The sequence below is a fragment of the Eupeodes corollae genome, chromosome 1 (genome assembly GCF_945859685.1).
Source record: "Eupeodes corollae chromosome 1, idEupCoro1.1, whole genome shotgun sequence".
NCBI lineage: Eukaryota > Metazoa > Arthropoda > Insecta > Diptera > Syrphidae > Eupeodes > Eupeodes corollae.
Window position 1 is genome coordinate 185,097,898 of NC_079147.1, and position 14,323 is coordinate 185,112,220.

General features: G+C 32.2%; 1 protein-coding gene across 5 annotated transcripts in view; it reads right to left on the reverse strand.

Moving 5' to 3' along the window:
• The window catches only part of LOC129953876 (probable serine/threonine-protein kinase DDB_G0286465), a 386,722-nt gene that overhangs the window by 289,737 nt on the left and 82,662 nt on the right, over positions 1-14,323 (reverse strand). For all 5 annotated transcript variants that reach the window (XM_056067400.1, XM_056067398.1, XM_056067399.1 and 2 more), the window contains exon 3: positions 8,729-8,753. The gene's annotated coding sequence lies outside the window, so the exon portion shown is untranslated. The remainder of the gene's footprint in view (positions 1-8,728; positions 8,754-14,323) is intronic.

Genomic DNA, 14,323 nt, shown 5'->3' on the forward strand with positions numbered 1-14,323 from the left:
ATGTTAATTGCTCAGGGGAACACTAATTTATTATTATTTTTTGATTTTGTGTGAATTTATTTTTGAGGGAAGATAGTTAAACATGTGATTTACGTAGCTGCTTTTAAAAAGAGATACAGAAACAAAAAGCAAAACAAATAAAATGAAAAGACCGGTTAGACTGGGGCGCGTGGAACTAGAATAATTTATTTAGTTTATACTGTGTTAATTTTGTATTTTGATTTTGTTGCTTTATGTGATTTTTTTATTTTTATTAAAACTAATTTATTTAATTTTTTAGTATCAATATGTGTCACTGTAATGTGGATTATATTGTTTATGTGGTGGGTTGCGCTCACTTTCTTGATTTTGTTTCGAAATAAAAAGTTAATTTTAAAAGTGTTTTTTGAGATAACTTTCGATTCATGCTAATTTTGTTAACTTGGAGATATGCCCCATATTATGTCTTAGATATTCAATAATTATCTTATACATATATTTAAATATAAATGAATAATATTTTTTATTATAAAAGCTGATTTTATACCTTAATGAAATCAATTATAAGTAGACAACAATTTCTTGAAACTAGGACAACGTCAATTTTATCAATGTTTATCAGTTCCAAAAAACTTCCCTAAACTTTTTTTAAACAAACTTTTGCAATTCAATCCTTGATAAAGAACTGTTTTTAACTGTATTTGTTGTCTTCCGGGGTGACGGTGTAAGTAATGATAGCGTTCATTTTGAGCGCGGAATCCTTCGTAAAAATGTGTCTCCCTGGTGTTATAAAGATCTACGAACCTGACTTCTCTAACTATCAGAAAGCAAGCAAGATACAAAATCTGCACACATGCGCACTGTAGGCCTCGAACTCCTCAACTGCGTCTTGGCATGTGTTTCTTGGGTCGTCTTTCATCGAATGCCTTTTTGCTTCTAGTTGTGTATTTTTCTTAGTAAGGGCACCTACCTTGGAGATCGTGAATGAAGTCCAGCATCCTGCAAGATACGACGAACAGTTCTAGAACCAACTGACGTTCGTATTTCTCGCTGCTGATCTTTTGAGGACATAAACGGATTCGTTTTAGCTTTTCTCACCAACGCAGCTTTGTCTCTAGCAGTCATTTTAGACGGGCGCCCTCTAGTTTCATTTACATTTTTGAAGTTTATAGCATTTCACACCATTCTGGCAGAGCGCCTAATGACTTTTGCTATCTCTCTCATGGATTCACCGCTGTTATGCAAAGCTAAAATGGCTTCCCGTTGGTCTTCAGTGCAGTCCATGGCCATATTTGAGGCACTTTAGATTTTATGCAAAATCTCAATTTTCAGCAATTTTTATCAGGTTTTCCAATATTGCAATGCATTTGAATTTTTTTTACTTTTTTTAGAAATGAAGCAACAGATTTATAGAATTTTTTTTAATTAATATTTTCAGTTTTTTCTTTTTGTAATTTTTTCAAAACTTTGTTGAATCTCTTTTTGATCGCATAAGAGCCTCAATTATGAGCGGCATACTAAAAATACATGATTTGACTGTTTCCAGCATTTGTGGGTGGTTATTCCACACATGAATTACTCTTTAAATAAGCGACCGCATCTTTAGCTACTTCCCTCTTCATCAGCTCCCACACGTTTTCTATTGGGTTTATATCAGGGCTGTTTCACGGCAAGTCCAACAGAGGGATGTTTTCTTCCCTCAAGTAAGTTTTTATGGACCGGGCTGGGTGGCATGAGCTCCAACTTGCACACAAATGTATGGTTCTCCATTCGGGAACGTTAAAAATATTGCGTATATTCTAATAATTATAAAAATTCAGCAGTGCATCTAATAATACGGCCAGGGACTGTTTGTTTAATATTTAAAAAATGAGCCTAACATTTTAAAATTATTCTTAGACTTACAAATCTCACCAACATTTTGACTTTTTCAAGGTAATACATTTTTTTTACTTTTATTAAAATGTTGCTATTTTTAAGCCAGCAAATTTTGTAGTTCCTATCTACTGAGTTGGCACTCTACTGATTGGCAATATAATACCCGTTACAATAACACAGCTATTTGTTCACATGTTCGTCTAACTAAAATGCAAGATACAGTATTACCTAAAAGTAAGGAACGTTGCTGTTATTTTGGCCATGGCCGTACATATGTACATTGGGTGGCACAACAATCCGTTGAGAACTAGGGCCTAGTGACTTACAACTCTCAACATTTCCTGAGTGCGAGTAATGTTGTCAGGGATGTAGGGGACCTAGAGTTTTAAGAAGTCGAATCCGAACGGCTAATTTAAGAAAGCACTTTTCATGACAAGAATTACTATTGGAGAATTTGTCAACTCCTTGCAAGAAATCTTTAGATAGCATATGCAGGGATCGAACCCAAGAGCTCTGGCATGACAGTCTAACTGACCCTTAAACTATTACAAACCTCTTTGCCTCATCCTTCAGCCAATCGTACAGCAATCATCTTGAAAAACCTGACTATAGTTGTTTTGATTATCTCATGCACCTCCCTTATTCAAATCGAAATAAGTGATGATATTGTTGATAATTGTTGTCTTTCTATTTCTTAAGCTATCTTTCTAAAGCCTTGGGAAATATTCCTTCTTTTTCTATTCATTAAAAAGGAGCAAAAAAAGAATAATGAACTACATGCCCTTAGTCATTGATTTCATAATTTCTTAGCTCTTCGAAACCATTGTCTACTACTCTCTCTATTTTTATTGTAGACCTAGTTTTCCTTCTCAAAAAACATGGCTTCCTTAAAGAAAGAATCACTACAACCAATCTTACTGAATTAGTGTCCAAAACTGTAAATGAATAAGATAAAGGACGTTATTGCTACAGACTTTAGTAAAGCATTTGATAATATCAGTCATCAAATTATTTATCTTAAACTTAAAGCCTTTGATTTCCCACCATTTTTATTTCATAACTTAGATCGTACCTTTATAACCACCGATCCCATTGTGCAATCTCAGAAGTACCCCAAGGGAGCTACATTGGTCCTGTATTATTTGCCTTAATTATTAACGACTTTATTAATGTTATTGATTTATTCAGCTGCATCTATTTGTTTGATGAACTACAATGTTTAAAACTAAATAATCTAAATTTTTAAATATTGTACGACTGTATGAAACTACTAATTTATTATTATTTTCGAATTACCCATAGATAAAACAGATTCTTAGTATAAGTTGCATTCCAAAGTGATCTGCATAATTTCCAAACATCTACAACTCTACCCCACAGACTATAGTAAAAGGTCATTTAATTTACCCAGTTAGATTATATTATTAATAGAGTCGTATACAGTCGTCGAATAGTCGTAAAGTAAATGTCGATTAGAATTAATTAGGCCTCGAGTAAACTATGTTAATGGTGAAAGGTTTATAATATCCCAGAAGTGCATATTCGATAGGGAAATAATAAACAATACTGAAGGTGATGAATGAAAAAAGTTCGGATACCTACACAAAACGATTAAGATATATGTTTTGTTGTTGTTGCTTTGATTTTGATTATCTTGTCAGTAAGGAAGTATTTAAATACAGTAAGTTATCAGATCAGATGAGCCATTAAAGTCATATTATGTGGTACTATTTATTTTCTGTTATGGAAAATGATGTTTTCTGTTAATGTTTTGATATTTAATGTTGTTTAACAACCAATAATAAGCTCCATTTAAAGAATTATAATTTGTTTCTGACGAAAAACCAATCAATAAAAAAGTTTAATTATAATATAAACATATAGTTTATGACCTTTTAAATAAATAACAAAATCAAAAAACAGTCACTTTTGATGCTTTCTGCAAGACTTACAAATATTATGTAGACTAACAAAAATTTACATTAACCTTCATTTTGATTTAGGTTTTATCGGTATTATAGCTTGAGGCTTTAACTGTGTAATAGTGGGGTTTAAAGATTGAATTTAGATTTCACACAGTTTAATCACATCTCATGCTGATGGGATGTTAGTAATGATAATAATTTGGAAACGACTTTTAAGAAATAAATTAAAATATTTTCAACAAATTAGTTAATGAACTTCCGGAAAAATATAAATTATTTGAGTTATGTGAGATGTTAGCCAAATTTTGAACAGACAAATTTTTGCAAAAGTTTAAAAAACTTTATTTTAAAATTCGAAAAATTCTAGCTCGGTCATCATCAAACATCAGTTTGTTCTATAACTTAAATAAACGAACAATGCTTGCAAATTATTGATATTTAATAAAATGAGTTTATCGCGTGCTTCTTTAATTTATGGTCAGATTAATCGACCTTGTGAAGCGGGTATTGGGGATATTGTAAATAAATTTGGGACCAAACTCATATCATTAGATTGCAATCTGCATCGGTCAGCGTCAATGATGAACGTGAATTCCGATTCAGTTCTCATCGTTTGTAACAATTGGACCTCTGTTACTTCACTGCGTGGACATTTTTTTTGGAAAAAATTAAGCGTGAAGCCTTTCAAAATAGAGCAGGTGTAAGAATTAAAGTCAAGCGAACGACCACGACGCCGAATTCGGTATGAATGGGTTCTTGAAAAGTTTTCGGAAAGTCCATTTGTTTAAAGAAAAATTGTTTTCAGTGTAGAAGTTCATTTCTGGGTAAGTGGATACGTGAACAAGTAAAATTGAAGTATTTCGAGTAAAAAGCAGCCAGAAGCTTTGCAAGATCTACCAATATAATTTAAATTAGGTGGCGAAACAGTCCGTTGAGAACTAGGGCCTAGTTGCTTACAACTCTCAACCACTCCTGTGTTCAAGTACTGTTGTCAGGGATGGAAGAGACCTACAGTTTTTAAGCCGAATTCGAGAGGCTAATTTGAGAAAACACTTTTCATGATAAGAATTACTCTTGGAGAATTTGTCCATTCCTTGCAAGAGGCAGTACCCGTGAAAAAACTTTAGGTGGCACAGGCAGGGATTGAATCCAAGACCTCTGGCATGACAGTCCAACACACTAACGATCATGCTACGGGTACTACTATGATCTACCAATGCATCAAGAAAAAGTCACAGGAATCATCTGACTGTATTTGAGTGAGCATTACCTTTTGATGATAACAACATTTTTTTTCTAAGAGCTTGACTTGTATGCCTGATGTCACGGCACACAATGAACCAATTGAAAAGAGAGTTACGATGAACTGTTAATATTACGTCGTGGCCCAGTCAAATGGCCTCCTAGATCTTGCAATTCAACGCGTTTAGACTTTTTTGTGGGACTATGTTCAGGCTCATGTCTATTGCGACAAGCTCACTTCGATTGCCGCACTGAACTGGAAGCAAATATTGAAGCATTTATTCGTGAGATGCCGGCAGAAATGATATAGAGAATAAGCCAACATTTTACTAAGCTAGTTAAATATTTGAGGCGCAGCCGATACTGCCAAACTATCGATTTCCACAAGACTTTATGCATTTTTCTATATTTCATGATTTATTTCTAATTTCCGATAGTTCTAAAAAGACTCACCGACGAACTAACGAAGAATATTGAAGTTTCGTAGAGGGTTTGGTTTGGAAGGTTGAACATAAAAATATTTATAGCGAGGTGATATTAAATGGTTACTAGCTAAAATTGAAGACATTCTCACCTCTCCCTTACTTGACAGTAAATTTATCTGTGTCAAGATGTAGGTTAAGTAAAATTCTAAATTATTTTCGAAAAAAAATCATAAAGACTTTGTTTGATTTTTGAACACATACAAAAACTTACTGGTTAGCATGATTAAGATATTTTCAAAACCTGAAAAAAAAACCAATACCATCGTGACAAAGATTAATCTCATTACTGCCAATAAACACTTTGTTTTATGGCTTGCTTCTTTACATAAAAACCAGGAAAATGGCCTTTTATTTAAAACATGTTATTTTGTTGGTAATTTTATAATAGTCAAACCCAAACTCTGTTTTCTTGCTAAATTATTATTAATTAAATTTAATTATAATAATAGTTTAAGGGTATTATACTATTATTATTATTTTTTTAATTATAAGAGGAAATTGCCCATTAATAAATTTTATACACACACGTTTCAGATTTAATAATTTAGTAGTTTGTTAGTCATAAAATCATCATCGGGGGATTGATTTCCAACTTCTGGCGAATAAAAAAAAAAACAATTTGAATTTGTTAGCTCGTGCAAATCTCAAGGTTCGCTGTTGCATGAGTACAACATTTGCTGTTTAGAAGCAGGTGCTTTTTATAAACTACATCAAATCTAAACATTATCGTAAATTTTGTTCGAAGCTCAGCAGAAAAGGGTTATCAAGTTGGAGTTATCTACACCAATTTTCCTAAGGCGTTTGAAAGGGTGCATCAGAAAATCTTAATACATAAATTATAATTCATTGGATTTCATTCAAGCATGCTTAAACGGTCATTGACTTATCTTACAGGACGAAGTCAACAGGTTTTAATAGATTAGAATATATCAAATCTATGTTGAGTAACATCAGGCGTGTTACAAGACAGCAAATTAGGTCCATTGTGGTTCCTATTCACCTTCTGTTTGCAGATGTCCTCAACTTCTTTAGTAGTATTAAAAGATCAACAGACTCCACACTTCTTAAAAGTGATATCCTCAACCTGAATGAATGGTGCAAAACAAATCAATTGCTCCTCAATATTTCCAAATGTGAATGTTCATCTGTTACCCGTCTTTTATTAACTTTTGTTTTTGATTACAACATTCAAAATAATTTATTTAATAAAATTTCAGTGAAAAAGGATCTTGAATTCCAAGCCAAATATTATAAGTCATATAAAATATATGGTAAATAAAGCCAACTCCATGCTGGGCTTCGTCTAACGAAATTATTTCGGTTTAAAGGATCCTTTTACACTAAAATCTCCTAACGTTGCGTATATAAGGTCTATCCTTTAATATTGTTGCTTAGTATAAAACCCACATAATAATAACTTAATACGTAGAATTGAGACCGTTCAAATGAAATTTACAAGATTTGTAGTAAACAAACTACGATGAAACATTGAAATGACTTCTTGCATCGTCGGAGAAAACCTAATTTTGGCGATGTCAAATATGTGATCACTTCACAACAAGCGGTTTGTAATGCAAATAACTAGGACTGAACGTTGTTCCGTCTTATCGATGGAAGTACGTCTCATGGATAGTGGCATTGGTAACGGGTTACACTTTTGCGACAGTAGACAGCATTGAGTTCTCAAAGCATTAAATTCTGCACGGTTTTTGATTCCCCATTGCACAATGCTGTCAAGATCAGAATTAAATGAACTTATCATATGTTGCCGTTGGTAGTCCACATTCGAAGGACAAGAATTAGAATCTAGAAACGAATATGAAAATCTGAGGGTTCTGTCGTTCAAAGAACTCTCTAAGACAAAAGAAGCGGGACTTGAGTGCAATTAGACAATAGTTAGAGGATTAAGAGGTTTCGCTTTTTTTAGGAACACACTGGACAAATGCTGTTTTTCAAACTCTCGGAAAGTGACTTGAATAGTAGGAAACTTAAGCAATGGGTTTGTCACCGTTGAAGAGTACCTTCCAGAACAATAGGGGGATACTATCAGGGCCAGCGGTTTTGTGTACTTCAAGGTCTTTCAGTATTGTTGCTACTGCATGAGTGCGAAATAAGATTTGTCACATAAAATCTTTTACACTTTCAAGTACAGGAGAACTCATGACACTCTCTGGTTGCACCGAATTGACAGAAAATTCAATCGAGCTCAGTTAAGAAGTGTCTTAGTAGACGAGAGTGGAGCCGAGAATAACATGGTGTTTCGAAGGTTTAAAAAAAAAAAAAAAAACAAATATTCTATTTTTTAAGTCGGTTAATCAAAATTTATACTCGGACTTGGGTAAGTTGAAAAATACACTTAAGTAGTTCTAAAGTCTAACGTAGACTTTTGGCCGTAATATTTTGTCATTAATTTGTCTGTTTCCACAAAGCGATCGTTTTTTATGAAAATCAGTAACGTTTCCACTGTCTTAAAATGTCAGTGATGAAGTTGGTCTTATATGTCGTATGTACATAATCATAGCGTAATTGGGAAAAAAATAATATCTACGTTTGAATTACCAGTTTCAAGTTTCATAAACCTTTAAAGCTTTGTTTCAACTGTTCTTGTTCTACCAATAATTTGACACTTCAAATGACTGCTGAGTTTGACAGGTTTGAAATGTCAGTGTTGCCAATCTGGAACTACATGAAAGACCATTTAAGATCATATGTTAAATGTTTTTTGAGTGATAACCTCTTTTAAACTTATAATAATATTGTATTGAAAAACATTTAATTTTCAGTTAATTTAATGATATGTCAAAAATGCATTATAAAAATAAGGATTTTTTAATTATGTTTCGGGCAAGTGGCCACCGCGACTCCAATTTTTAACCAATTTTTGCAGCTTTTGATGATGTAGACAGAATATTGGACAGAGTAGTGATGCTTTGGGCGAATCGAACCAATATTTCAGTAATAAATCTGCACGATTCGGGATTTAGTCTTTTAATTGTGCAGGACTGAAAACTACACGTTGAAAGAAAAACAACAAATTATTTAAAGCAGATTCCAATGAGGTTTTGTTATTAGAACTTAAAAAACTGTTAAAAAATAATACAAATAATCACTTAATTAACTAAATTTTGCTTTAAAAAATATGAATAGTGATTCGTAAGACTTAAGTAAAAATAATTCAAAGTGGAAAAAATTCCACAAAATATTTAGATAGGCACTCACCTTATACAAATAAAACTCGATACATCTGAAAATAGATTAAAAAAAAATAAACATCAGAAAATGTACCACTAGAACTCACTAAATAACTTTAAACAAAAGTCCAACAAAAATTATGTTATTGTCAATAATTATTAATAATCAAAGAACATAAAATTACGTTCAAAATTTTACTGAATATACAATCCACATCTCTCAATATTTCCACACACTAAATATTTTAACAAAAAATAAACTAAATAAATAAATTAACTTTCACTCAATTATTTCCTTTTTTGGTTTCTTTTATTATTAAAAATTCAATACGATTTCTTTTTAAGTATATTTAAAGGTTAAACTTCCACAAGAACAATCTAAGACATACGAAACCACTTGACAGCATGTTTTAGGAAAAAAGTGAAACACAGCGATTAATTTTAATGTTTATTTCTAACTTTTGGGTTACTTTTAAAATTGCTTTATTTTTCTTTTCTTTTTTTTACTAATTTTATTTTGCAATAAATAAAAGATAAAATAAATTGGCTTAGGGTGTTTTTTTTGTTTGACGACAGTTTGTCTAATAGAAAAACCAAAAATAAAGATGGACGACTCAGAATCATTCAATTAGAGAGTGTTGTCCTTGGTTCAGCTGTGTTTGGGGGCAAAAATAAATTCAAATACCAAACAAATAAAACAACTTAAAAGACATATGAAATACACCCAACAAGAAACAGTAACACAGATGATAGTGAAAGTCAAACTAAATTTAAAGTTTTTACAATTGATTTGATATTCGCTACCAAAATGTAGGCTTTAAAAAATACAATCTTTTAAGTAGGCTACAATGCGACGAAAATGTAATATAACAAGGAGTTAGTCAGGGAGATCCGCTTTCACCACCTTTATTTAGTTCAGTTCGGAAAGTCATTTTCCAAAAAACTTACTAGAGGATAAAATATGAAATAAGAATTTGTGGAAAAGATTTTAACAATTTTCTAAGATTTGCAGACGATATAGTTCTCAGTTCCACAAAAGCTATACACATTCAAGCATGGTAAAAGATTAAATATATTTGGGACAGCTAAAATCGTTTAAGGACCAAGAGTATAAAGGAATTAACAGATGCTGGAAACAATTCTGAAGCCTTAAATTCATTTTACAATTGTTACAAAGTGCAGACACAATGAAATATATCTTTGACTCTGACAAACAATGAGCTTAACAGCAAAAACACTTGACTATCTAAGGATTTGTCAGACCAAAATGAAAAGAAAAGTTCTGAACATACGGCCAAGTCAAAGGGTGCAAAATGAAGATATTTTCAATAGAACAACAATTAATGACGTCATAAATATTTAGAAAAAGAAGGCTAAAATGGAGCTGGGCAGGGCATGTATTCAGACTACAAGAACAAAGATAGACACAAATTACAACGAAATGGAGACCAGAGATCAATTGCCCAGCAGGACGACCCAATTAGGGATGGAGTGACGATCTATCACAAATAAGCAAAAATTGGTAAAACTAAGCTAAAAATAGAGACACATAGACAGCCTTGTGGGATTCATATGCCAATAACTAACATTATTAACTTTTTCAAATGTTACGCAAGAAGGTATTGAACCCAAGACATTTAGCATGACAGTCCTACTCACTAACCATCACGCCAAGGGTACTACAATCGAAGGAGAATTACGACTGAAAAATAGAGTTAGCACTCTTTAAATTAGTTCTCCGACTCACCAATTTCAGTAGAAAATAGCAATTTCTAATGCAATTTCGATGCTGATGACAACGACAGTTTGATGATTAGTAAAATGGTGCGTTCACAAATAAAAATTCAAAATTGTCAAGTCTCTATTGGAAAACCCTTTATAAATACAAAATGTTTGGCCTTCATTGGTCAAAAGACGACCTGTTGATTATTATTTATTTCCTTTAAAATAAGTTCATAAGAAGTTTGTTAGTTAACTTTGACATTATTTGGTCCCACTGTACAACTACTTTTTTGAAAACCCATAATATCTGCCAGGATGCACTGCACTTCTATTTACTAATTTGAAAAGAAAAGATAAAATCGTGGACATAAAACTATAAAATAAAATATTTGTAAAATGGAAGACGATGACTGACGATGGATTTTGGCGAACGTACACGATGACGGAAACTCTGTGTTTTTGGTTTCAGTGGAATATATCCAAAGATAATAAAAATTACATATATAAAAAAAAGAAAGAAGATCGTCATGAACCGAAAAAGATTCAAACCTAAAGTCCGTCAGTATCGTGGGGTTTTTCGTTTTAATAGAAAGATTATTATTGTTGTTTATGGCGAAAAACGAACATATTGTAATTAGTAACAGCTGTTTTTGAGAAGCGAGCCTTGTTTATTGTTTTTGGCACTGTGATGGTTGATGTAAATACAAAAATATGTATTTTTTTTCAACCTCTTTGAATCCATAAAATAAAATGCCAAATTTACTAGTTCAAGCGGTATTTTCGGATTTGGAATACGTAGAGTTGTTAGAAGGCGTTTTACAAAAGTGCAAGAAAACGATCAAATTATATTAGACATACTTTTGCAATAGGTCCACATAACCAGAATCAGCTTGGTTGGTGAAAAATTACGAAATTTACGAAAGTTTTGTAACAAAAAATTAGTGTAATGAAAAGAAAAGGAAAACAAGAACTTGAGGTGCAAAATCGGAACATGAAATCATCAATAGCCCCCCCTACCACTATATATACCACACTCTTAATCCGCTTTCAGCATGAAATAATTCCCTGAGTAGAAAATGATGTAAGTGCCCAAAAGTATAGTTAAATCCCCATTTAAATACAATTTTTGGGGCGCTATTGTAAACGTTCGGATTTGTCGAATTATAAATATTGACATTTCAAAGCCCATATAATCTAAATATAATATTTTGAGAGAGATGCCTGTGTGTATATGTGTATTGTATACGTAAGTTTGTATGTCCGTACCTTCGAGATACCATTTTTCGTCATCCATATCTCAAGAACCAACAGAGATAGGGGCTTAAAATACATTGTTTTTAACTATCGCACAACGCACACCCGTGGCATGATGGTTAGTGCGTTGGACTGTCATGCAAGGGGTCTTGGGTTCAATCCCTGCCTGTGCCACCTTAATTTAAAAAAAAAATAATAATTTTCGCGGGTACTGCCTCTTGCGAGGAATTGACAAATCCTTCAAGAGTAATTCTTGTCATGAAAAAGTGCTTTCTCAAACTAGCCGTTCGGATTCGGCCTTAAATTGTAGGTCCCTTCCATTCCTGACAACAGTACTCGCACACAGGAATGGTTGAGAGTTGTAAGTCACTAGGCCCTGGTTCACAACGGACTGTTGCGCCACCCCATTTGATTTGACAACGCACACAAATTGTTAAAACCTTCTACAAAAATGGTTATTCTGCCACAGCCACATATCATGCTTTAAGAGGAGATTATGGGTTACATAATCGTCCAACTAGGCGAAAACATTTCAAAAGACCGGATTAGATATTGTAAGACATGTGCATCATGGTTTCGTTGGTACCACTGAAAAAAGCACTGCCGTAAGTGAAAGTGTTGCCGAAGATTTGAATGTGTCGATTCCTCGTCGTTCTTCGGTTCTTGATCAACAGGGGGTGGACGGCGATTTTTCGTACAAAATTTTCTTCAGCGACGAATCACATTTCAAAAAAAAAAACAAAATTGTTGTCTTTGAGGTTTTGAGAAACCTCAAGTAATTAGGAATAGGCCATTACATTCAAAAAAGGTCACTCTTTGGCCCGGAGGTGTGATTGGACCTTACTTCTTCGAAAACGCCGATGGAACGACTGTTATCATCAATATCATACAAACAAATATTGTATTTTTTTAAATTTTACTTTTAAAACCAAAAAAAGGATAACCCTTTTTTTTAAAGATTAAAGAAAATCGACACTAGGGCACTGATTGGAGTTGCCAGTGTGGGTTACCTAGCCTCTTTATTAACTTCAAATAGGTCCGATTTGTCGAATTGAAATTTTTGACATTTCTCGACATTTCAAGGTTCCTAGAGTTGAAATAAAATACTTTTAGAAAGATGCGTGTGAGTGCGTGTGCACGTTCGCGACTTTTTTTCGTCGTTCATAGCTCAAGAATCAGAAGAGATATCGACTTCAAATGAATTTTGTTATACAGATAATAGTGCAGAAGGATGTAGAAAGGGCTCTCAAGAAAATTGAGTGGGCGTTTTTTTTTTAATATAGCAGTTTAAAAAAAGATCAAGATCCAATGACGCTTGAGACTTGAATTAAATTTTAAAGTATGTATTGTAACGTGCTACCAAACAAATGTATTTTTGGAAAAATTGAGAAAAAAAATTTGTCTCCTTGAAACTTTTATGAATAAAAAATGATTTCATCTCTAAAACAATTTTGTGCAACGAAAAAAGCGTTTTTAACATCTGGTAAGTTTTTTATAAAAAAAAACTTAAAAGAAAATTTAGCAAAAGTGGGTAAAAATTGATTTTCGATACAAATATCTTTTCAAAAATTTGAGATAATGGCTTCCAACTAGTTTTAACTTATAAGAAATATTATTTTCCACATTCAGTCAAATTTTGAGAAAATCCATTTGACAGTTTTCTTACCAAAAATAAAAACATAAAAAAAATCAATAAAAAAGTTTGCAAAAATTTATTTTCGACTCAAATATCTTTTTAAAACTTTGATTAGCTTTAAACTACTTTTATCTTTTTGAAAATATTGTTGTTAACATTCAGTAAAATTTTGAGACAAATCTAATGACAGTTTTTTTTACAAAATAAAAAAATTAAAACCCTTAAAAAAACAATACAAAAACTTGATAAAAATTTACTTTCGACTCAAATAGGTTTTCAAAAAAATTCAAAATATTGTCTTCAAATTTATTTTACTTCACAGAAAATATTGTTTTCGATAAATTCAACAGTCTATTTTTTCATAAAAACTAAACTCTACAAAAAATAGTACTCAAATTTTGTAAAAATTGATGTTCGGTTCTTGATAGCTCTCAAATTAATTTCATTCAATTTCATCCAATTTGTAAAAATTTAAGAAATTCTACTTAAATTGGTAAAAATTTATTTTCTACTAAAATCTATTCAACAAAACTAGTTTTACAAACTAAACTATTTCCTTATATGAAAAAATTGTTGGTAATTTTAAGAATAATTTAACTGACAATTTGTCTAACCCAACACCAAAACCTACAAACTTTTTTAAGCAAGACAAATCGACAGAAATGGGAAGTTATCAGTGTGGGTCGCATTCCTGCCTCTTTTTTGTATTTAAATTTCATCTTTTTGAAATGCAAATTGTTCAATAATCGAAGTCTTCTGAAAACCAACATAGCTGCCGCTTAAGCCCCCACCACCGCAATCAGTTTTAAGATTAATCTTCACTTATGATTTTAAAAAGCCATCATCTAGTGTTGCCACATTTCTTTGAAAATTTTAACAATCTTATCCAAAGATAGAAAACGTGTTGCATTGATAATGGAAAAAAAGCCCAGAATTCATTCAAAATGTCTACGTTTTGAAATAAAAAATGAATATACACATTCTAATCATTAAAGTTATTAAAGTGGGAAT